A 23,025-nucleotide genomic window follows, 5' to 3' on the forward strand; every position below is an offset into this window, starting at 1 on the left:
ATGTCAATTTGCAGTAAGACTCAGCACCTCCCCATGTCTTAAGCCTGGGCAAGGTGACCCAGTATGGGATAAAGGGTCCCAAAAGGCAGTAAAAGAGTCAAAGACAGTTCCTGTTCCTGCTGCTAGGAGTCCCACAAGAGGACTAAGTTACACAACTGTCACATATATGCAGAGGGCCTAGGTCAGTCCCATGCATACCCCCTGGTTGTTAGTTCAGTCTCTGTGAGCAACTGTAAGCCCAAGTTAGTTGCTTCTGTGAGTTTTCTTGTCGTGTCCTTGACCTCTCTAGCTCCTACAGTCCTTTCTCCCCCTCTTCTGCAGGATTCCCCATGATGCACTTAATGTTTGACTGTGGATCTGCATCTTTTTCCATTAGTTGTTGGACAAAGCCTCTCTAGTAACAGTTAAATTAGGCAGCAATGTATGTGTATAGCAGAATATCATTAGGCATCATTACCTTGACGTTTTATTCTTCCTGTCATATTTGGCTCTGCCCTAAGTTTCTGAGACATCAGTCTCTAGATTCTGGTGCTCCAGGCAGTGCCCGATGTTGGCTTACACTCCTGGCATGATTCTTAGGCTATACCAGTAATAGGCTGACCACTCCCTCAATCTTTAGGTCGCTCTTACCCAGCATATCCCATAGGCAAGACAGATGGAGGTTGAAGGTTATGTGGCTATGCTGACTTCCCATTCCCTCCACTTGATGACTTGCCTGATCACAGTACATGACCAGTTCAGGCTACACATCCACTATTTATAAAAGTCTTTCTGGGTCATGTTTGTAGATTCCTAGGAGATTCCCTCGTATCAGGATTTTACCTATCCACAAATTGTCCCTCCTCTCCAGTAGTCTCTTTTAGTACTCTCCCCCTCTGCCCTGTTTTCAATCTTTTAGAACAAGTGAGAAATATGTTTAATGAACAAGTTTTACAAGTGAGAGAAGGTCACGTTCAAGCACATTTGGATAAAGTTGTTTGCAATACAGCACACAAAACAGAAATAGCTCACTCTTTTTCAGTAAGTGGTGTATTGATTTTACAGCTGGGGATTCATGGAGTACATTTCGGAGAAAATGCTTACTTCAGTGTCTGCAGACTCCCTGGCAATATGTGGCCATGTTAAATGGTAAGGTGAAGACCTCTCTAATTTGTTTACATTATGTGGTATTTACCCTGGGGTCTGGTGACTGTTAGAGGAAAGAGAAAGAGAATAAGTCTTCATGGCATCACACAATCCCTTTATTAACTAAAACTGTGTGTGTGTGTGTGTGTGTGTGTGTGTGTGTGTGTGTGTGTAAGAGAGAGAGAGAGAAAGAGAGAGAGAGAAAGAGAGAGAGAGAGAGAGACAGACAGACAGACAGAGAGAAAGAGAGACTATATATATACAGAAGATAGGAAGGAAGAGATAAAAACTGGATAATTACACATTACTATTGCTAGCATCTGTGCTACACTAGCAGTATAAAACAATAACGCATACAGCTATGTTATGGTATTGAGTACATAGTGAGGTGAACTCCTATCCTCAATATCCTAGGAATGATCTGAAAAACAGAAACATAAATAAGCCAGAGAGTCACATAAACCAAGCCATAAGAAAACAAATGGAGATCAAGGGGATACAAATTGAAAAGGAAGTCAAACTCTCACTATTTGCTGATGATATGATGGTTTACATAGGTGACCCCAAAAATTCTACCTAGGAACTTTTATAACTCATAAACACCTTCAGTAATGTAGCAGGATACAAGATAAACTAAAAAAAATCAATAGCCCTCCTTCACGTAGATGATAAATGGGCTGAGAAAGAAATCAGAGAAGCATCACCCTTCACAATAGCTACAAATAACATAAAATATCTTGTGGTAACTCTAACCAAACAAGTAGAAGACTTGTATGACAAGAACTTTAAATCTTTGAAGAAAGAAATTGAAGAAGACACCAGAAAATGGTAAGATCACCCATGTTCTTTGGTAGGTAGAATTAACATAGTAAAAATGGCAACCTTACACACATAATCTATAGATTGAAATTAATGCCCATCAAAATTCCAGAAAAATTCTTCACAGACATTTAAAGAACAATACTCAACTTCATATGAAAAAGAAAAATACCCAGAATAGCCAAAACAATCGTGTACAATAAAGTAACTTCTGGAGGCATCACAATCTTACTTCAAACTCTACTACAAAACTCCAGTATTGAAATTGAGGACAGATGGAACTGATTGAAGACCTGAACATCAATTCACATACCTACAAACACCTGATTTTTGACAAAAAACTTAAAAATATATAATGGAAATAAAGCATTTTTAACTAATGGTGCCGGCATAACTGGAAATCAACATGTAGAAGAATGAAAATAGATCCATGTCTATCACCATACACAAAACTCAAATCTAAATGAATCAAAGACCACAACATAAAGCCAGCGACACTGAACCTCATAGAAGAGAAAGTGGGAAGTACGTGTGAACACATTGCACAGGAGAACACTTCCTAAATACAAACCCAGTAGCACAGACACTGAGAGAAATAATAAATGGAGCCTACTGAAACTCAAAAACTTCTGTAAAGCAAAGGACAGAGTCCACAAGACCAAATAGCAGCCTACAGAATGGGAAAAGATTATTCACCAACCCCACATCAGACATAGGGCTGATCTCCAAAATATACAAAGAACTCAAGAAATTTCTCATCAAAATAACAAATAATACAATAAAAAATGGAGTACAGGCCTAGATAGAGAGTTCTCAACAGATGGATCTAAAATGGTTAAAAGAGTCTGAATCTTTTTTATTGCATATCTGTAATTATTTTTTGACCAAGAGTGATTTAAAATGACAAGCAGCTTGGTCGCAGTGGCCCTGGATGCTGGCTCTATCTCTCTCAGCATTTCAATATGGTGGAGGTAATTCACCAGCAGTTCTGGTACTGCTGGGTGGGAGCTGTCCTCACCACTTCAACTCTGGGTAGCACTGTGCAGTTTATAAACCCTTTTTGTCTGAGTAAAAGCTAATTCTGTCATGCAGCACATTGCTAAGGGGTTCTTTAAGAAGTTAAAAAGTCTTGTCCCTTGTATTCAAACCTAGAACTCATTCTTTTACACAGAACTGCCTTCTGCATTGGAAGAAATGTAGGAAATACCTGAAAAGATAGACTTGACTTAAATTATCTCATCATTTTACTCCAAGACTTTACTACTGTAGTCATATATTTCTGTCGTGTGGCAATATATAAGATTCAGAAGTTTTTGGCTCTTAACTAAACTGTTTAAGCAGAAGAGTTACATAAAGGGACATATAATCACTTCACTAACAAGTGTGATGTTTTCAAATTGCAAAAGGCTCATGTAGTCGGAGTGTGTGAGAGGTATTCAGTAAAGGCTTATTACTAAATTGATTTTAATGTATTTTCCCCAGGTGCTCCACAGTGCACAGATGAGCACGGTTACATGAAACTCATTGCACAAAAAATTTAAATTCACAAAGCAGATGCGTGAAAGAGAGCTTATTCTCAAGGGAATAAGCAGTTTTCACACCACCCAAGGATTCCCTTAACTAGCAAGTCCCCCCTAGTGTATTCCAACGAGGATTTCATTTACACAATAAAATCAATTTGCAGGAAAATGTTAAGTTACGTGCTTACTGCGTAGAGCAAAACACAACAGTATTACATCTGCAGAGAGTCTAATAAACTCCCAGACATAAAGTACTTTGAAAACCATCCACTGAAGTAACTCTTAACTAAACAAGAGCATATTCTGTCCTTAGTTCAATGGATGGTAAACTCACCAGTCCTGAGAGTTCATTTCATGCCAGCAAAACTTCCAAATCAATTACGTAATTGTGTCTGATGAACTCCTTTCTTTCTAACATACTTCCCCAACTTCTTTTATCTGAAAGCAAGCTAACACTGGCTTGTGACACACAGGGCTTGACTGATAAGATTACTAAACGAATTTCTCCCTCAGCCAGATGGCAGCTGGCCATGTCTGACTTGAAATATTTTCAGGTATTTGCATTAACAAAGGGCTAAAAAAAAATGTCAGGGATAAGGACTTTCTCTTTCCCACTTTTCAGGACAGTATTTATTCAGAGAGATAAAGCCAATAGATGCCTGATCGACATCTCTCAAGAAAGCAGAATCTCATCAACTCCACAGAGAAAATAAAATTTACTGAAAATATAAACAGTAACAGTGACTGCAAAGAGAGTCTCTTGTTCTTGCAACTGTGAATACACTGGGAGTCATTTTCATAAAGACTGAATCTCTTATGTAGATGTTCCTTCCCCAAAAGCCTTTTTGGAGTAACAAGTAGTACATCCGCAACAGTTAGATACAAGTCATTCTTAGCATCCTTTTGAATGATAACAGAAATAGGAGTGATTGCATCAGTGAGAATAAGTTAAGGGTTGGGTTCTTCAGTCTTGGGTCTCCTAGGGAGATCCTGATGTTCCCCTGAGTTTCTCATTAACTCTTCAGATTTCTTTAGTGGTCAGCAAAAATTGGACCAGAGTATCTCCTCTGTTCTATATTATCCCTGGAGTGTTGGTTATTATATACTTTTGCTATCATTGATATCATCTCTTTATTCATCTTTTCTTAAAAAAACCTGAATAACATAGTATAAGTTTACTTTAAATATTCTCTGTTTCTAGAGATTTTAGCAAATAAAAATATAATAGTTATTTTAACTTTGAAAAATTACACCAACATAGATCACTGTCCTATACCAACTGCCTAAATGCTCAGAGAAGCACGATACTGCTCACATATGCCTTAACTGAGTCATAGGACACAGTATACTAATGCTAAAAGTGGTTCAATCATATATTAAAAAATATATGCCTCCCCTCATAGCCATGTCTTTTCCAAAATAACATCGTTAGTCCTTTCTTGAGAATGGAATGTATTTCACCAACTCTTTCATTTGTGTATGTCTTCTGGTCTTATCATTAAAAAACTAATTCAGTTGACTATTGGCCTGTTCTCAACCTAAAATCCTACAGTTATTGACCATGTTTTCATATCTAGACTTACCTACTGAAAGATGAGAAAAGATACAGAAGAGAGACTACTATATCAGTCAAAATCCACTTAAAACAGCTGTAGGCCGATGAGAATTGAACTGTAAAAGTTCAGCCTAATTAACTATAACCTACTTAACTTGCATCTGACCTGAGACGCAAGAGTGCTCCACTTGGTTATAGAAATAATACACATATTTTGTAGAAACAGTGTGCTGCAGTCTCAAGAATGCAAGTGAAGAGGCTGGGTGGTGGTGGTGCACGCCTTTAATCCCAGCACTTGGGAGGCAGTGGCAGGTGGATCTCTGTGAGTTTGAGGCCAGCCTGGTCTATAAGAACTAGTTCCAGAATGGCTCACACAACTGAATGAAATGTGATGTGTACTGGAGCAAGGGAGAGTTCATGGCATCTCAGAGGTTACAAGATTGTGAAACGTGCGGAAATGTTAACTAGTATTGCCTAGACTCCAGGGAGAAACTCCAACATGGGTGATCCAATCCTAAGTGGTCAGCTCTGGACACAAGCACACATGAGCAAAGTGAATGAATTTGGAGATGTATGTGTGTGTGCATGTGATAAACATGCAGTAGTAATAATTTAAAAATAGATCATAGAATCATGGAGATTAGAGGTAAATGGGGAGAGATGGGGAGAGAAGAAAAGGTGAAAGCCACACAGATCCAATGCTCGTGTAGGACCCACCATAAGAAAAACCAAACCTATTAACAAAAACAACAACAAAATGCTTGTAGTGCAGAGGCCTGAGAACTAAGTGTGAAGGTAGTGAAAATTATGAATAATGTAGATGTTTTCAAACTTAAGGACATTTTATGATTCACACAAGCATTTTTGTTGTTGTGTGCTGTTTTGGAGTGGTCCAGTTTCACATTTTGGAAAGAATGCTCTGGTGGGGATACAAGGAGACCTAAAGCCTATTCTGCCAAGAATTTACCAAAAAGATAATGAACTTTTTCCCAGAAAAACATCCAATGGGAATGGAAAGAGCAGGGACGGGGAAACACAGGATTATCAATAGGACCCATGAGACCATTGTTGCGTTTGGTATGAGTGAATGATCACTATTGGACAAGTAGGACACTAGAGCATTAAGTATCTGTTGACTCCAGTTGATTCTCAAAAACCTTCTGTGGGATTTTGATCAGAGGATTAAGATCTTCAACTTCTGATATATGTAAACTTTTGAGAAAATAGAGAAAAAGGGCAACACTGCAGATACAAGTGATTGGTTCTAGTCCTTAGTGGCTTGCGTTTAGACCCTTTGTCGGTCAAATGTGGGGCAGGTGCTAGGTTTGTCCTCTCACTGAAGCCTGTGACACTGGGTCTTGGTCTACAGATGCAGTAGCTTCTAGTGATGCATTTTTCTTACTGAATTAAAGAGTGGGAGAAACCATTCACTTTCCTTCTTGTTATTGAATCTTCCTTTTCTTTCCATTAAGCTCTGAGTGGGCCTTGCTTCAGATACTGAACTGTACATGTGGGCCAAGAAGAGTAAAGTTTTCCATGAAAGAGGTATGAAATAAGACTCTGACAACTCAATGCTGATTGCTTGTCATGGGTGAAATCAAATTTTCACCCAAAGATACAATTAGTCTTGGGCATCTACATGGAGAAACAGTTTTTTTGTTGTTATTAAATCAATGCAGTAACTCAACTCAAAACTGGACCATTCTGAGCACAAAATTGAATGTTATTGAATGCCTTAACTTACCAAGAAAAAAAACAAGTAATAAAATTATGACAACGAAGAGAATAAGTAGGTCCTTGTAGAATAAAGGATATAGTGTAGTTCCTCATTGCTACTAATCATACACTGTGTGCCTTCCTTTCCACAGATATTTGTTGAAACCTAGTATGTATTAGATACTTATATTTGGAATAGTGTTGGAAATACAATCTCTACAATACAGTGTTTATAGTCATCTGAAAGGTTTGGTGACAGATATTTTTAAAAATCACATAATTTAGAGTTAATATTATTTACTGTTTGTTAAATAATATGTAGGGGATGCTACTCAATGGCCAAAGTGAAAGCAAGGACTTGTGTGCTTTTAATATCAACTTTAAACACTAGTTGTTGCCTATGACCTGAACGTGTAGCTACTCATTAATTCTTACAAGAGGTACCATTTGCTCCCCTGTGAAGGGTCAGAGTGGGATCAAAGCACATTATGCTTTCTCCAGATGCCTCACCTAAGAAGTCGCCAAGTCAGGAGCAGAAACCAGCAATCAGGTTTACAGAGGCCGTGCTCACCCAGTGCACTTCCAGGTTCTCCCCAGAGCAGAGCTAATTTCAAAAGAGGAACCCGATTCTCTGCTTTATTAAAATGTATCATAGTTTTAGTCATCCGGCTTAGGAGAAACCTACTGTGAGGCTGTCATTGAACCCACGGAGAAAGTTAATGATTTTACTGCATGTTTCCAATACAAAGAGAGAGGAGGAATGGGGTTGAGATCATGTTCTCTCTTATGTACCTGGTTGATGTTGCTTTCCTGTCTCTGCTACCTCATCAATGCAGCAACAAACTTTCCTACTTTGTATCTACAGTATGTCCACTCTGCCAACCAGAACACCACTGCATTGCCTCTGTACGGTAAGCAGCAGAAACTAACAGAGGAAGACTGTTACCAAGACATGGCGGTATATGTCCCCAGCTGTAATCTCAACATCTAGAAAGATCCTTGAAACATAGTCAATATTCAATACATACCATTCACTCTAGATCTAACCCATTTTCAATAATCTGTGTAGCACCACGATTTGGTGGCTTACGAGGAGGATTCTAACCTGCAGCTGTCTCGGAGAGGAGAGTCATGGCGTCTGCCTCACTGCCTTCTTCCTCCCAGTATTCTGTTCTGTCTACTCCACCTATCTAAGCTGCTGTTCTATCAAAAGCCAAGGCAGTTTCTTTATTAACCAATGAAAGTAACACATAGACAGTTAACCCTCCTCCATCAATTCACCAAATGAGTTAAATCCCATACTATCATCACCATTCGATTTATCTAGTCAGTAATGTTTCCAGAATCATGGAATATCTTGACATTCTCTTAACTTACTCTATATTCTCTGATACCCAGATTAAATTATTTTCTATTCCTGCAATAAAAAATACTTTACCTGAGAACTCTGGTATTATAGGGAGAATTGTTGGGTGAGAAAAGGATATTTTTTTAAAGATAAATCAATGTACTCCCATGTTATGTAATGTTCCACTGTAGTGATATTTCATTTTGTATTTTGATAAATACAGCCTGAAGATCAGGGTGCAAAGCAGTCACAAAGTTATCCATACAGACCAGGCAGTGGTGGCACACACCTTTACTACTAGTAGCCACACTAGTTAGCCATAGAGACTGGGTAGTGGTGTTGCACACCTTTAATCCCAATACTACAGAGAAATATAAGGCAGGATGAGACAGGAACTCACTCTTTCAGTCTGAAGATTTCATAGGGGTGAGAGTTCTCTTTTTTTAATATTTATTTATTTTTTATGTATACAATATTCTTGTCTGTATGTCTGCCTGCAGGCCAGAAGAGGGCATCAGATCTCATTTCAGATGGTTGTGAGCCACCATGTGGTTGCTGGGAATTGAACTCAGGACCTTTGGAAGAACAGGCAATGCTCTTAACTGCTGAGCCATCTCTCCAGCCTGAGGTAAGAGTTCTCTAGTGACTTTGACTGCTTTGCTTTTCTGATCTTCAGGTTGAACCTCAATATCTCTCTCTGGGTTTTAATTATTTGTGATACATCCCACTGCAGTCTGAGACAACATTCTGTTATCATAACTTCTAAAACTTTTGGAGTACAACATTGACATATTTGCCAAGAGGGATTAATAATGCTTTAACATATCATTCCATTTTATGTTCTATAGCTTCAGTATTGGAAAAGCTTACAACATTGAGAGAGTTGGCTACTGCAGAATTGTGGGTAAGATATTGCATGTTGACCTAGGGTTTCTATAGCTGAGAAAAGGCACCATGACCATGGTAACTCTTATAAAGGAAACGTTTATTTATGGTGGCTTGCTTACAGTTCCCCAGTCTACTGCATTATTGTCATGGAGGGAAGCAAAATATTATAGACCAATTTCCCTCATCAACACTGATGCAAAAATACTCAGTAAATAATCACAAACCAAATCCAAGAACAAATCAAAAAGATCATTTACAATGATCAGGGAAGCTTCATCTCATAGATGCAGGGATGGTTCAACATAGAGAAATCTGTCAATGTTATCAACTATATAAACAAACTGAAAGAAAAAAAAAACCAAAAATCATGACCATCTCACTAAATGCTGAAAATATCTGTGACAAAATCAACATCTTTTTATGATAAAAGTTTTGGAGAGATCTAGGTATAAGTGACATACTTAAACATAACAAAGGTAGTTAACATACACAAATTGATAGCAAACAGGAGAGAAATTTAAAGCATTTCCACTAAAATCAGGAACAAGACAAGGCTGTCTACTCTCTTCATATTTATTCAATATAGTTCTGAAAGTTCTAGATAGAGACATAAGACAAATAAAGGAGATAAGGGTATAGAAATTGGAAAGGAAAAAAGTTTTATGAGTATATATAAGCAACCCCAAAACCTCTACTAAGGAATTCTTACAGCTGATAAACACCTTTAGTAAATTGCTAGGTACATGATTAATTCAAAAAACCAGTAGCCCTTCTATATACAAATGACAAATGTCTTGAGGAATAAATCATGGAAAAAACACCCATCACAACAGTCACAAGTAATATTAAATATCTTGTAACTCTAATCAAGCAAGTGAAAGCCCTTCATGTAAGAACTTCAAGTCTTTGAAGAATGAAACTGAAGAAGATAATAGAAGATGGAAAGACTTCCTATGCCCATGGATAGGTGGGGTTAAGAAGAAAAATGGCCATTTTACCAAAAACAATCTACAGATTCAATGCAATCCCCATTAAAATCAAAACATATTTGTTTACAGATATTGAAAGAACAATAGTCAACTTATAGAAAAACAGCAGCAAAAACAAAAAATGTGGTAACTAAAACTTATGTGGAATTCCTCTCTGTATGCTGTGAACACTATTGGTTAATAAAGAAGCTGCTTTAGGCCTATCACAGCACAGAGTAGGGCAAGATGAGAGTTCCAAGCAGATAGAGGTGGAGAAAGTAGGCAGAGTCAATGAGATGCCGTGTAGCTGCTGCCAGAGAGGACAGATACTGGAAACTTGCCTGTAGGGCTATGACTACATGGTGATGCACAGATTAATAAAAATGAGTTAATTTAAGATATAAAAACTATCTAGAAATATGTATAAGCTATTGGTCAAGCAATGATTTAATTAATACAGTTTCTGTGTGATTATTTCGGTTCTGGACAGTGAGGTACGAACAGTCTCCATCAACATAAAACCATTACAAAGAATAAAAGAATTTTCAGATTTATCACCATCATGATTTCAAGTTCTACTCTAAAGCTATGGTAATAAAAACTGCATAAAACATAAATATTAACATAAAAACAGACAAGAGGATCAGCGGAGTCAAATTGAAGGCCCAGACATAAATCCATCCAACTATGGACTCCTCATTTTTGACAGAGATGTCAAACTTATACAATGCAAAATAGAAACCATCTTTGGCAAATGATGCTCTTCTAACTGGATGTCAGCATGTAGAAGAATGCAAATAGATCCATATCCATCACCTTGCACAAAATTCACATCCAAGTGAATCAAAGACCTCAACATAAAACCAGATATATTGAACCTGATAAATGACAAATTCAGGAATAGCATTGAATACGTTGGCACAGTAGACATCTTACTGAACAGAACACAAATAGTGCAGGCACTAAGGCCAACAATAAATGGAACCTCATGAAACTACAAGCTTCTGTAAGGCAAAGGGCACCATTAACAGGACAAAATGTCCGACTACAGGTTGAGAAGAGATATTCTCCAATCCTAAATCTGACAGAGGACTGATTTCCATAATATATAAAGAACTCAAGAAACTAGATATCAAAACCCCCCAAAAACCAATTACTAATGGGCCAATAAATTAATAAATAAAGAATTCTCAACAGAATAATCTCAAATAGCAGATAATCACTTAAAGAAATACTTATCATCCTTAGCCAACAGGGAAACGCAAATCAAAATGCCTCTACAGTTCCATCTTACACCTGTCAGAATGGCTGAGATCAACAACACAAGTGACAAGTCCTGCTGAAGAGGATGTGGATCGAGGGGAATGCTCCTTCATGTTTGGTTGGTGTGCAGACTTGTACAGCCAGTTTGGAACTCAATATGGGAGTTTCTCAGAATACTTGTAATCAACCTACCTCAAAATTCAGCTATACCACTCCTGGGAATATATCCAAATGACCTTCCACCACACCACAAGGACACTTTCTCAGTTTTGTTCATAGCAGGTTTATTTTTAATAGACAGAAGCTGTAAACAACCTAGATGTCCCTTAACCAAAGAATGGATAAAGAAAATGTAGTACGTTTGCACAATGGAATATTAGTAAGCTGTTAAAATTTTTATGAAATTTACAGGTAAATGAGTGAAACTAGAAAAAAAATCATTATGAATGGAATAACCCAGACCCTGAAAGACAAACATGGTAAGTTGGTATGTACTCATTTGTAGTGAATATTACATGTGAAGGACAAAATAACCATGCTACAATCCACAGACACAGATAAGCCAAATAACAAGGAGGGTTCAAGGGAGGATTCCTGACTCTCACTGTGAAGGAGAAATATAGTAGACTTTGCCGTTGAACAGGGGTAAGGAAAGCACAGGTAAAGAAGAGACCAGATTGGGAGAGAGGGGAAAGAGAGAGAGAAAGGGAGAGAGAGAGAGAGAGAGAGAGAGAGAGAGAGAGAGAGAGAGAGCCGCTTGTGACAAGAGGAATTATGTTCACCTCAGGGGTGATCCTGAAACCTAGTGCAACAGAAACCCCCAGGAATCTCTAAAAGTGACCTTCGCTAAGACTCCTAGCAATGGGGAACACATAGTCTGAACTGACTATCTCTTGTAACCAGACAAAACTTTCAGTAGAAGGATTATGACAGCAATGCAACCAAAAATCTTTGACCTACAGATTGTCCTGCTTACAAGATGGACTGGAGCAAAGGTGGATCAGAAATTGTGGGAGTGGCCCAGTTTGAGATCAAAGCCATGAGAGTGAGCTCACCCTTGACACTGACTGCAGGGCCAAGACCCAGGTACGGGATGGCCCAGAGACCTAGGTCAGAACCAAGCATGACTGGCAAGGAAGTCAATAAAATTATTTCTAATGATACTCCTCTGTACCCATAGATTGTTGCCTAGTCCGGTCTTCATCAGAGAGGCTTCATCCCACAACTGATGGAAACCCACAGCCAAACATCAGACTGAGCTCAGGAAATCCTTCAGAAGTGGGGGTCGAGGGTGGAAGGGTTGTCGGAGCCAGAGAGGTCAAGCACAATATATCCTGCGCTCATAAGGACCCACAGACAACCAGGGAGCCTACATGGGATTGACCTGGGCCTTTTTATCTTACAGTTGTGTAGCTTGGTCTTTTTGTTGGACTCCTAAGAGTGGGAGTAGAGGCTGTTTCTGACTCTTTGATTTGCTGATTTTCCCCTTTCCCTCATATTAGGTTACCTTGTACAGCCTTAATCTGAGGGGAAGAACCTCATAGTCTTATTGCATCTTGATATGTCATGCTTAGTCGTTATTCGTGGGACCCCTTCCCTTTTCTAAAGAGAAATGGAGAAGTGGATTGGGGGGAAAGAGGATGAGGGGTGGAGCTAGGAGGAGAGAAGTTAGGCAAAACAATGATCAGGACATAAAAAATAATATAATAAATAAATAAAATAAAAATATGTTTCCTACTTATGATCACATAACATTAAACTGGGCTTCTCATCTTATAGTCTTCACTTAGCAGAGGTGGTGTCATCCCAGAGAATTAGAATGCTCCAAATAACTCTGGAATGTGCTTCAATTCTTGCACAATTATAAACATGTATGAAGTTGAAAAGCACTGAACAAGGAGGCAATACTTTCTTCAACTGCAGCTAGGAACTTGACGGCCAAATATGTCCTCTCGCAAGGTTAGGAGGAGCAGAGGAATTCATCACCCTGACTGTAGCAAGGGAGTTAAGACAATATTTAGAAGGAGTCACTAGGTACAACAAGATTGCAAACTTAATTGTAATGTTGATCCCCTCTGCGCCATCTTATTAAGCAGCCGGGAAAATCCTTTATCACAAAAGCTTTCCAAGGATGTGACCTTTTCCGTCTCTCCATTTCTATTTCACTTAAATTATCACCCTGAAGATTTCAAAGGGGTTCTCGCAGCAGGCTGATAGATTGGACCCCTTTCTAACTAAGGAAACATTGATTGTGTAAAGGGGAAGAAAATATCACAGACAGCTTCCTGTAGGTTTCTGTGAATCAAATTTGTACTCATATAAGAGCTTCTAATTTTTCTCTCTCTCTCATTTTTGTGGCTGTCTTCAAAATGGCAATGTAGCAGTAAGATAATTAATCTCTGGACCATAACTTTGAGGTATGATTATAATCAGTAAGACCAGGGTGGGCAGGGCTCGGTTGGTATGCTTGGCATCCTCTCATATGGATCACCTGGTCACAAAAAGGATTCAAGGCACAGAGATCTCTTTTCGAAGGGATGCTGAGAACTAGAACTGGCCTGCAAACGTGAAAGTGGTTGTTATCACTGTGTTTGCAACGAAGGCTTGCAGCCAGGATCAATCACTGTTTTCCTGACTTATCGAAACACGCAGAAGTATAACTATATATATTTTTCATGATACATAAATAGGATTGGATTGTTTGTGGTTAAATCAGCTCTGAAAAGTTATGTTGGGTGAATGTATTTCAATCGCAGCTTTTTTGTTTTTTAAATAGACTTTTACTCAAGTGTTTGAATTCATGGTTTCCCCTGTCAGTTTCCTGGTACGTCAGTCATGTACCATGGCGCCCAACTTAGGGAAATTATTTAGGTCTCATGAATGGGACTTCTAGGTCCAGATTCCATTTGAGTCTCTCAAATTCTTTGAAGCAAGCAGCCTGTTCACACACTCCCTAATCATAAATCTAAAGAAACAAGACCAATTAATCAAAGACTGAAGTATCAGGAACAATGGGCCAAATTTAGATATCTAAATGAAAATTCAAGAACACTAACAACTATAGCCCAAGTAATATGTCACCACCAGAGCCTGGCCATCTCACATTTTATAAGCCCTGAATATTCCAACACACCGGAAGAACAAGAGAATGACCTGAAAATCAAATTTATGATGATCATAGAGGGCTTTAAAGTGAAAATAAAAAAAAAGTTCTTAAAGAAATCGAGGAAAAGACCAGTTCCCTGGCATGTCTAGACCTAGCAGACATCCTGGAAAACAAACAGAGTTCCGCTGCAGGTCTCTAGACTTGGGGAGGGAAGAATTTCACCTGCAAGTCCACCCTGTGCTTCTGGTGCCAGGCAGTTAGTCACCATTTCGTTTCTTGGAAGGAGGGTCTTGCCCAGCACCATGATAAATGGAATAAATGGGACAATGAGACCAACATGTGAAAGACCTGGATAAATCCAGATCCCCTCTAACAGGAAAATAGAGCCAAAAATCTAACAGGAAGAGAAGAATCAGAAATCTAAGGTTAACCAGTTCCAGGGTTCCAGGAACTAGTTGAAGATAGAGGTGGATTGTAATCTTGAGAGTAATCTTGAGAGACAAAGAGATTCCCCCTAGTAATTGTCACCCCCTAGTAATTATCACGGGAATAGGAACTAGCTGATTACGACCTTTGAGAATGATCTTGAGAGGCAGGGATTTGCCCCTTTGTAATCATCACTGGAATTTTTGGACATCCTCCCTGCCCCCCCTTTCGGATTACTGGGCTATGTGGTTTCTTCCTATAAAAACTACTTCTCCCGGTCACTCGAGGTCGAACACTTCCCCTGCCGTGGGTTATGAGTCTCAGCCCCAGTGCACTGGTCCCTGTCTTGTCGTCTTGTCATTAAACCTCATGTGATTGCAGCAAGAACGGTCTCTCGTGAGTTACTGGGGGGTTTGCGTCTTCCTGAGGCTCGAGTGAGAGTCTCCCCAAATAGGGGGTCTTTCACATGCAGGCCCCGGGTTGACCACTTGAGGCTCTGTGAGGAAAGTATCATCTTACCCAGGGCCAGGATGGACTGTGCTGGACAATGAGACTCACACACAGCTCAGCACAGATGAGCCAACGGGCATTATTATGGTGAATAAATGCAGAGAAAGAGAGAGAGAGAGAGAGAGAGAGAGAGAGAGAGAGATTCGTGTCCTGTTGACAGAGATACATCTGAAGAAGTGAACAGTGGTGAGGAGCAGGCTGAGGTGGGTGACTTGATTGCTCCCCAAGGCCATGGTGTCTGGCCTGGACTGCTGCCTGGGCGTAAGTATGGGATCATGGCCTTGTTGCAGACATAGTCTGTGTTGATGTCTGAGACTTCCATTACCACTGAAGGCCTGGAGGATAGGGCTGTACAGAGTTGGCCCCATCTCTCTCTGGCTACAACACTAGGGAGAACTGGTCCTGTCCCTCACTGGCTGAAGCACTCAGGAGAGAGGATTCTACACCTCATCTGGGCAGCACAGTAGACTGACCCTGTTCACAGGGGAAAGGTTTAGCTGGCCCCAGGGGCTAGAGGATAGGAGAGTAGGCCATACCTCCACGTGGTGAGGGAAAGACGCTTCTCCTCACCCCTTCCCTGTGCAACAAGTTGGGGACTAGACCCAAACCCTCTCCAGCGGCAGCACTCGGGGGAATGGGTCCTGAACCTCAGCTGGGCACCACATTAGAGTTGATCCTCTAACAGAAGAAGAGGTGACCCAGTTCTGTGGGCATGAGAGAGGCATATCTGCTTCCCTCATCTGCAGTGTGATACTGGGGGTCAGGGAAATATGCCCTCCCCATTAGCCCTTACTGTCTTCAACTGGTGAGGGAACTGACCTCCCCCCCGCCCTTATCAGCTGCAACACTCAGGAAAGCAGGGCCCTGCACCCAGTCTGAGCATCACAACTTAGCTGACCCTGTTGACTGGGACAGGGGTGAGCCACCTGGGAATGTGAACTTAAGAGATCTGCTCCAGCAAATCAGCAGTTGCACGGGTAGGGAGAGATGTCTCTTTCCCTTCTCCCCTACACCTGAGGAGGGTGGAAGAGACGGCCCCTCGGGTCATAATAGCTGAAGATCTGCCCCTGCCCCTCACCAGCTGCAGTGCTCGTAAGAGCTGACTCTACACCTCCCAGGGAAATATAGTAGCGCCAACCCTGTTGGCAGAGGTGTGGGCGAGCCAGCCCTGGAAGCTGAGAGCATGGGAGGTGTCTGCCCAGACCTCACTACTGGTCTGTCATGTGGGTAGGGGAGAGTTTCCTTTCCCCATTTATCCCTAATCCCTCCTCACCTGCAACAGACAATTGAGTTTACCAGCTGTAGCACTCAAAAATCCAGGTCCTGTTCTCACCTGGGCAGCAGAGAAGAGCTGACCCTACTGATGGAGGTGTGGGTAAACCAGTCCCGAGAACTTGAGCATGGTACATAAGGTCCCACCACTTATCTGCCATGTGTTGGTGTGGGCAGGGAAGAGATGTCTTCCCTCCTACCCTCCTACTCCACCCCCTACTGTATTTGACAGGTGGGAGAGCTGGCCATGCGGTCATCAGAGAACAAGATCTGACTTTCCCTTTTACCGGCTGCAGCACTCAGGAAAGTGGGCCCTGGACCTTTTCTGGCAACACAGTTGAGCTGATCTTGATGTTGTACGTGTGGGAGAGATGACCCCGAGGGCGTGAAAGTAGGAGAAATGGCCCCACACCTTGCTCAATGCTGCAAGAGGTGAATTAGCCAGGGTAATATGGGAGAACTCACTCTAGTGGTGAAGACTAGGGATAGCTGGACGGCTGACCAACCCTGCAACTGCCCAGGCCCTGAACCAAAATTATGAGTCGGCCCACCCAACGTCCACTCCATCTACGATCTGCTGGAGCATGCGTAGTGACCTGTCCTGCAGGCCCAAAACTACAGGATCTCTACAACACAGGGCAACAACAAGATAACCAAGAGAAGTCCCAGTCAGGGCCCGGAACTGATAGTGTAGCAGAAACCAGAGGCCTCAAGCCAGACCAAGGACTCTTTGCAATGAATACTTGCAAGTAAAGTTAGATGGATGAAAGGGTTTACTACATGACTCACTGGGTCACACTGTAACTTCCTTGATAAGACTGTTTTTTCTTTGTTTATTTTCCTCTTAAATTTTATTTTATTTTATTTCTTTGGGGGGAGGTTGCAAAGGCAGAGGGCTGATCAAAGGGAAGAGGAAATGAGTCGGATCAAGATGCATGATGTGAAAGAAACAAAGAATAAGTGAAAAGAAAAAAAAACGTAAAATAAAGCCAGGAAAAGACAATAAAAACTGGAGGAAATCAATAAAACTCTTAATGAATGTCAAGAAAACCAAGATAAAAACCAAAAGTAGTTGGTGGAATGTGGGCCAATATTATACAGGCCACATATGTATGGCATCCAGGCTCTCGAGCCACAGTGGCTCCTGAGGCGGTCACAGAGCACTCACAGATTGGTTGTCTCCTGGATCAGGATATGCTGATGTTGCTCTGCTCCCTTCTTTGTAATGATGGAGATCCCCTGGGAAGAGGTGTTAATCCAAGCTAGTAAAGGAGCTGCAGACTTGACTTTAGTCCTGCTACCCCGGAAACAGAACGCTAACGGACTTCCCCCTCAGTTTACCTTGGGGATAAAAGCTGTTTGGAGAATAAACACAGGTGAGCTTCAGGATTTGAATAGACCCTGAGACTCCCTTCAGATACTGTTGTGTGACCTGTGTCTCAATTATTCCCGTGCCTCTGCAAGGGTGCAGAGAGATAATTTATGTTAAGGTTGGACCAAGATAGTGGAAAAGAATGAAACTGTTCAAGACATGAAAATGGAAATAGGAGTAATAAAGAAAGGACAAACTGAGGGAATTCTGGAAAAAGAAAATTTAGGTAAGTGAAAATGACCTACAGATGCAAGTATCACCAACAGATTCCAAGAAAGAGATATATCAGTCAAAAAAAAAGTTAAATCTTAAAATAAAAAAAAACAAACAGAAAACATCCAGGAAATCAGAGACACTATGAAAAGAACAAACTTTAGAATAATAAGAATAGAAGAATTTCACTCAACAGTCTAGAAAAATATTTTTTTTAAAAAAATCCTAGTAGAAAATTTTCCTAACCTAAATAAGCAGATACCTATAAAAATACAAGAAGATTACAGTATACCAAATAGACTGAATCAGAAAAAGTGCTCTCATTATGTAATAAGCAAAACACTGAACACACAGAACTAAGAAAGAATATTAAAAACTGCAAGAGAAAAAGTCCCAAGTAACACATAAAGTCAGACCAATTAGAATTGCACCCAACTTATCAATAGAGACTCTAAAAGTCAGAAGGGCCTGGACAAATGTGCTACAAACTCTAAGAGACCACAGATGTCAACCCAGATAACTCTATAAAGCAAAACTTTCCACCACCATAGATGGAGAAAACAAGATATTCCATGACAAAGTTAATTTAAACAATATCTATCCACAGATGAAGCCCTATAGAAGTTACTAGAAGGAAAACTCCAACCTAAGTAGAATAACTAAACCCACAAAAACAAGGAAATAAATAATCTGTCACAAGCATATCCCAAAGAAGAAAAATACACACATATGCTATTGCCCTCAACAACTACAACAAAATAGAAGGAAAGAATAAACAAACATGGTCATTGACATCTTTCCATATCAGTGAACCCAACTCTCCCATGAAAAGGCACAGACTAACAGAATGGATTAAAAAAATATATAAGGTCTACTGGGTGGTGGTGGTGGTGCACACCTTTAATACCAGCAGTCAGGAAGAAGAGGCAGCTGAATCTCTGAGTTTATGGGCAGCCCAGTCTACAGAGCTACTGCCAGGACAGGCTCCAAACCTACTCAAAGAAACCCTTACTCAAAAAACCCTTACCAAGAAAAAAGAAAGAAGGAAAGAAAGAAAGAAAGAAAGAAAGAAAGAAAGAAAGAAAGAAAGAAAAGACAGACAAAATCCATCTTTCTCCTGCATACAAGAAATACACCTTAACATCAAAGATAGACATTACCTCAGAGTAAAGAGTTGGAAAAAAATTTCCAAGCAAATGACTCCAAGAAGCAAGCTGGTGTATCTATTCTCATGTCTAATAAAATAGACTTCAAACCAAAATCAATCAAGACATGGGGAAGGATACTCATCAAAGAAAAAATATCCACAAAGTAAAAAGATGACATCTCAATCCTTAGCATCTATACTTCAAACACAAGGATACCGTGTTTTGAAAAGGAACCAATCCTAAAGCTTAAATAACACATTGAGCCTCACACATTGATAGTGGGAGTCTTCAATAACCCACTCTCACCAATGGACAGGTCACACAGACAGAAACTAAGTACTGGAGCTCTGACACAAATTTATATAACAGAAATCTACAGGATATTTCATCTAAATATGGAAGAATATGCTTTCTTCTCAGCACATCATGGAAACTTCTCCAAAATTGACCACATACTCAGTCATAATGCAAATCTCCTGGAACTTGCTCTATAGACTCTTCTGGTCTTGAACTCACAGAGATCTGCATGCCTCTGCTTCCCTAGTGCTGGGATTAAAGATGTGTGCAACCACCAGCAAATCTCAACAGACAAGAAGATTGAAACAACACCCCTGCATCCTGTCAGATCACCATGGATTAAAACTGGGTTTCAAAAACAACAGAAATAACAGAAAGCCTACACACACATAGACACTGAAAAACTCTCTACTGTTTCACAACCACTGCGAAAAGGAAGAAAAAAAGAAATTAAAGAATGCCTAAAGTTCAATGAAAAGGAAAGTACAACATACCCAAACTTATGGGACACAAATAAAGTGGTACTAAGAGGAATATTCATAGCATTAGGTAACTTTTTAAAGAATTTAGAGAGAATTCATACTAATGACTTAACAGTACCCCTTAAAGCTCTAGAACAAACAGAAGGAAACATGCCCAAGAGTAGAAGGCAGTAGTAAATAACCAAACCCAGGGCTAAGATTTGTAAGATAGAAACTGTAATTATTCAACCACGGATAACGGGATAAGGCTGCACTTCCGGGTTCATGTGGGCAGACTCTTGGTCACACCCCACGTGACCCATGTGCATGCATGCGTGGTTACCCTCCATGTGCGACTCGACTCAACTAAAACCCTTGTGCGCATGTGTAGGCCACCTGAACACTGTGTCATCAGCTTGTGATGCACTCATGCAAATCCCCTGTGCGCATGTGCAAGGCTTGGGTAACTAGTCTTGTGCAGATGTGCTAGGCAGCCTTTAAAAGCTGGATATGCCATCTTTGCTTTCTCTCTGACCACCATTCCCAGGCCTGTGAACACTCTTTACTCTAATAAACTCCTAAGTGGGTTTGTTCGTATCTCGTGTTTTCTTATCATTTGCGGTGTCCGATCATTTCAGAAACAAAGAGAACAATACAAAGAATCAAGGAAGCAATAGTTGGTTCTTTGAAATAGTTAACAAGATAGACAGTCCTTATGCAAACTAACCAAAAGACAGGGAGAAAATATCCAAATTAAAAAAAAATAAGAAATGAGAAGGCAGACTAACAACAACTAACTAACAACAGACACTGAGGAAATCCAAAGAATCATTAGGTCATACTTCAAAATCTTTACCCCAACAAACTGGAAAATCTAAAAGAAATGAACAAATTTATTGAACGATACCACTTACCAAAATTAAATCAGAATCGGATAACCAATTTAAATAGACCCATAACCCTTAGAAAATAGAAGCTGCCATTAAAAGTCTCCCAACCGAAAAAAAGACCAGAGCCAAATGGTTTCAGGGCAGAATTCTACCAGATATTCCAGAACCAATACAAATACTACCCAAATATATCCACAAAATAGAAACAGAAGAACATTGCCAAATTATTTTATGGGTCCACAGTAACCCTGAATCCCAAACCATACAAAAACTCAACAGAGAAAGAGAACTACAGACTAATTTCCTTAATCAACATAGATGCAAAATTATTCAAAAAATACATGCAAACCGAATCCAAGAACACATCATTAAAATTATTCACCATGATCAAGTGAGCATTTTGTCAGAGATACAGGGGTGGTTCAACATAAGAAAATTTGTCAATGTAATTCACCATATATAAGAAAAAAAAAACTGAAAGAAAAAAAAAACACACGATCATCTCAGATTCCAAAAAAGACTTTGGGAATTACACACCCTTTCCTGATAAAAGTTTTGGAGATAATCTGAATACAAGAGCCATATCTTAACATAATAAATGCAATTTACATACAACATGTCAATAGATCATAAAGTTAAATGGAGAGAAATCAAAGCAATTCAACCAGGAAGAGGACAAGGCTGGCCACTCTTTCCATATCTATTCAAAAATAGAGCTTGAAGTTCTAGTTAGAGCAATAAGACAACTAAAGATCAAGGGGACACAAGTTGGAAAGGAACCAGCTAAAGTATCACTATTTGCATGATGATATGAGTGTACATAAACAGCCCCACAACCTTTACTAGGGAACTCGTATAGCCGATAAACACCTTATCAAATTGTCTGAATACAAGATTAACAAAAAAAAATCCCTTACATTTTTGCAAAATGTAAACATACCATGCAGTATATCATGCTATGTCTGAATGAGTGGAGAGCCATCTATCACTTGATAAAACTTTACGGTTGCCCATATGAAGAGTGAGTTGCCCTGGATTTTGGAAATTCAATTTCTGTTGGTACATTTATATTGTCCTCTAATTTCGACCCTTTCCATGCTGCATTTTAAAATAATTTTATTATGTAAGTGCTTAAACGCCACTAAAGGTATGTTTAAGGAAGAAAAACATTAACAAGCCCCTGAATACAGTTTTTTATATGCGTAGAAACATTGAGGAGGATGGAGCTGCTTTCCACCTAAACCAAATATATTTCTTTGAGTTTTAAAAATGTTCAGACTTTTACATCAACATTACTAGATTTTGCGAGGCAATTTTTCATATAATCCAGTTACTATGGCCAAGAAAGGACCCTATCCTACTGACTCTCTATTACCATTTCTATAATGGAGAAAAAGCATTAATTCATTCCATTTACATCTACTATGCATTTATTCTATTTCAGTCTTCTACAAAACCTTGGGGGATGGGAGACAGGGAGACAGGGAGACCAAAGGCTCCAGAGGCTCACATGTCAGCGGGAAGAATGATAAGGCTTCCAGGCCATATGAGAAGTAATTACAGCCGTCGGTATGCTTTGCAGAGTAGAGGAGATTATACAATTGCCTTTCTTGGCATATTGCACAGTTACCTTCTGCATGCTCTTTCTTCCTGAAATCTACCCTGATGCTGCTGGCTTTTGTGTACAAGAGCTTATTGTAGTGTGGATTTATGCAGATATTTTTCTAATTAAACAACATTAATAGCTTTCCATTACTTACAGAATAAAGTTCAAACTTCGTAAGGTGACAGAAAAAGCCAATCACAAGTGAAACTCTTTCTTTTCAGTCTCGCCCACTACCATGCCTTTGAACTGGCTCTTGCCTCTTCCGGCTATTTCATCTCTAATGAGCTCCTTTTCATCCTTGAAGTCCGTTTCAATTGTCTCCTAACCTGTGAATCCTTTCCTTGGTCCTCCAAGGCAGAAGTAATTGATTCTCTCACACTTCTTCCACATACAATGCTCTTACATTTCATGTGGAATTTCAATGCCTTTGTGCTTCTCTCTTCCCAAATAAAGTGGAAATACTATATTAGAGCATTACATTAAGAATTTATATATTTCAACACACCAGGAAATAGCCTAAAA

The sequence above is a fragment of the Myodes glareolus genome, chromosome 24 (assembly GCF_982192425.1).
Source record: "Myodes glareolus chromosome 24, mMyoGla1.1, whole genome shotgun sequence".
Taxonomy (NCBI): Eukaryota; Metazoa; Chordata; class Mammalia; order Rodentia; family Cricetidae; genus Myodes; species Myodes glareolus.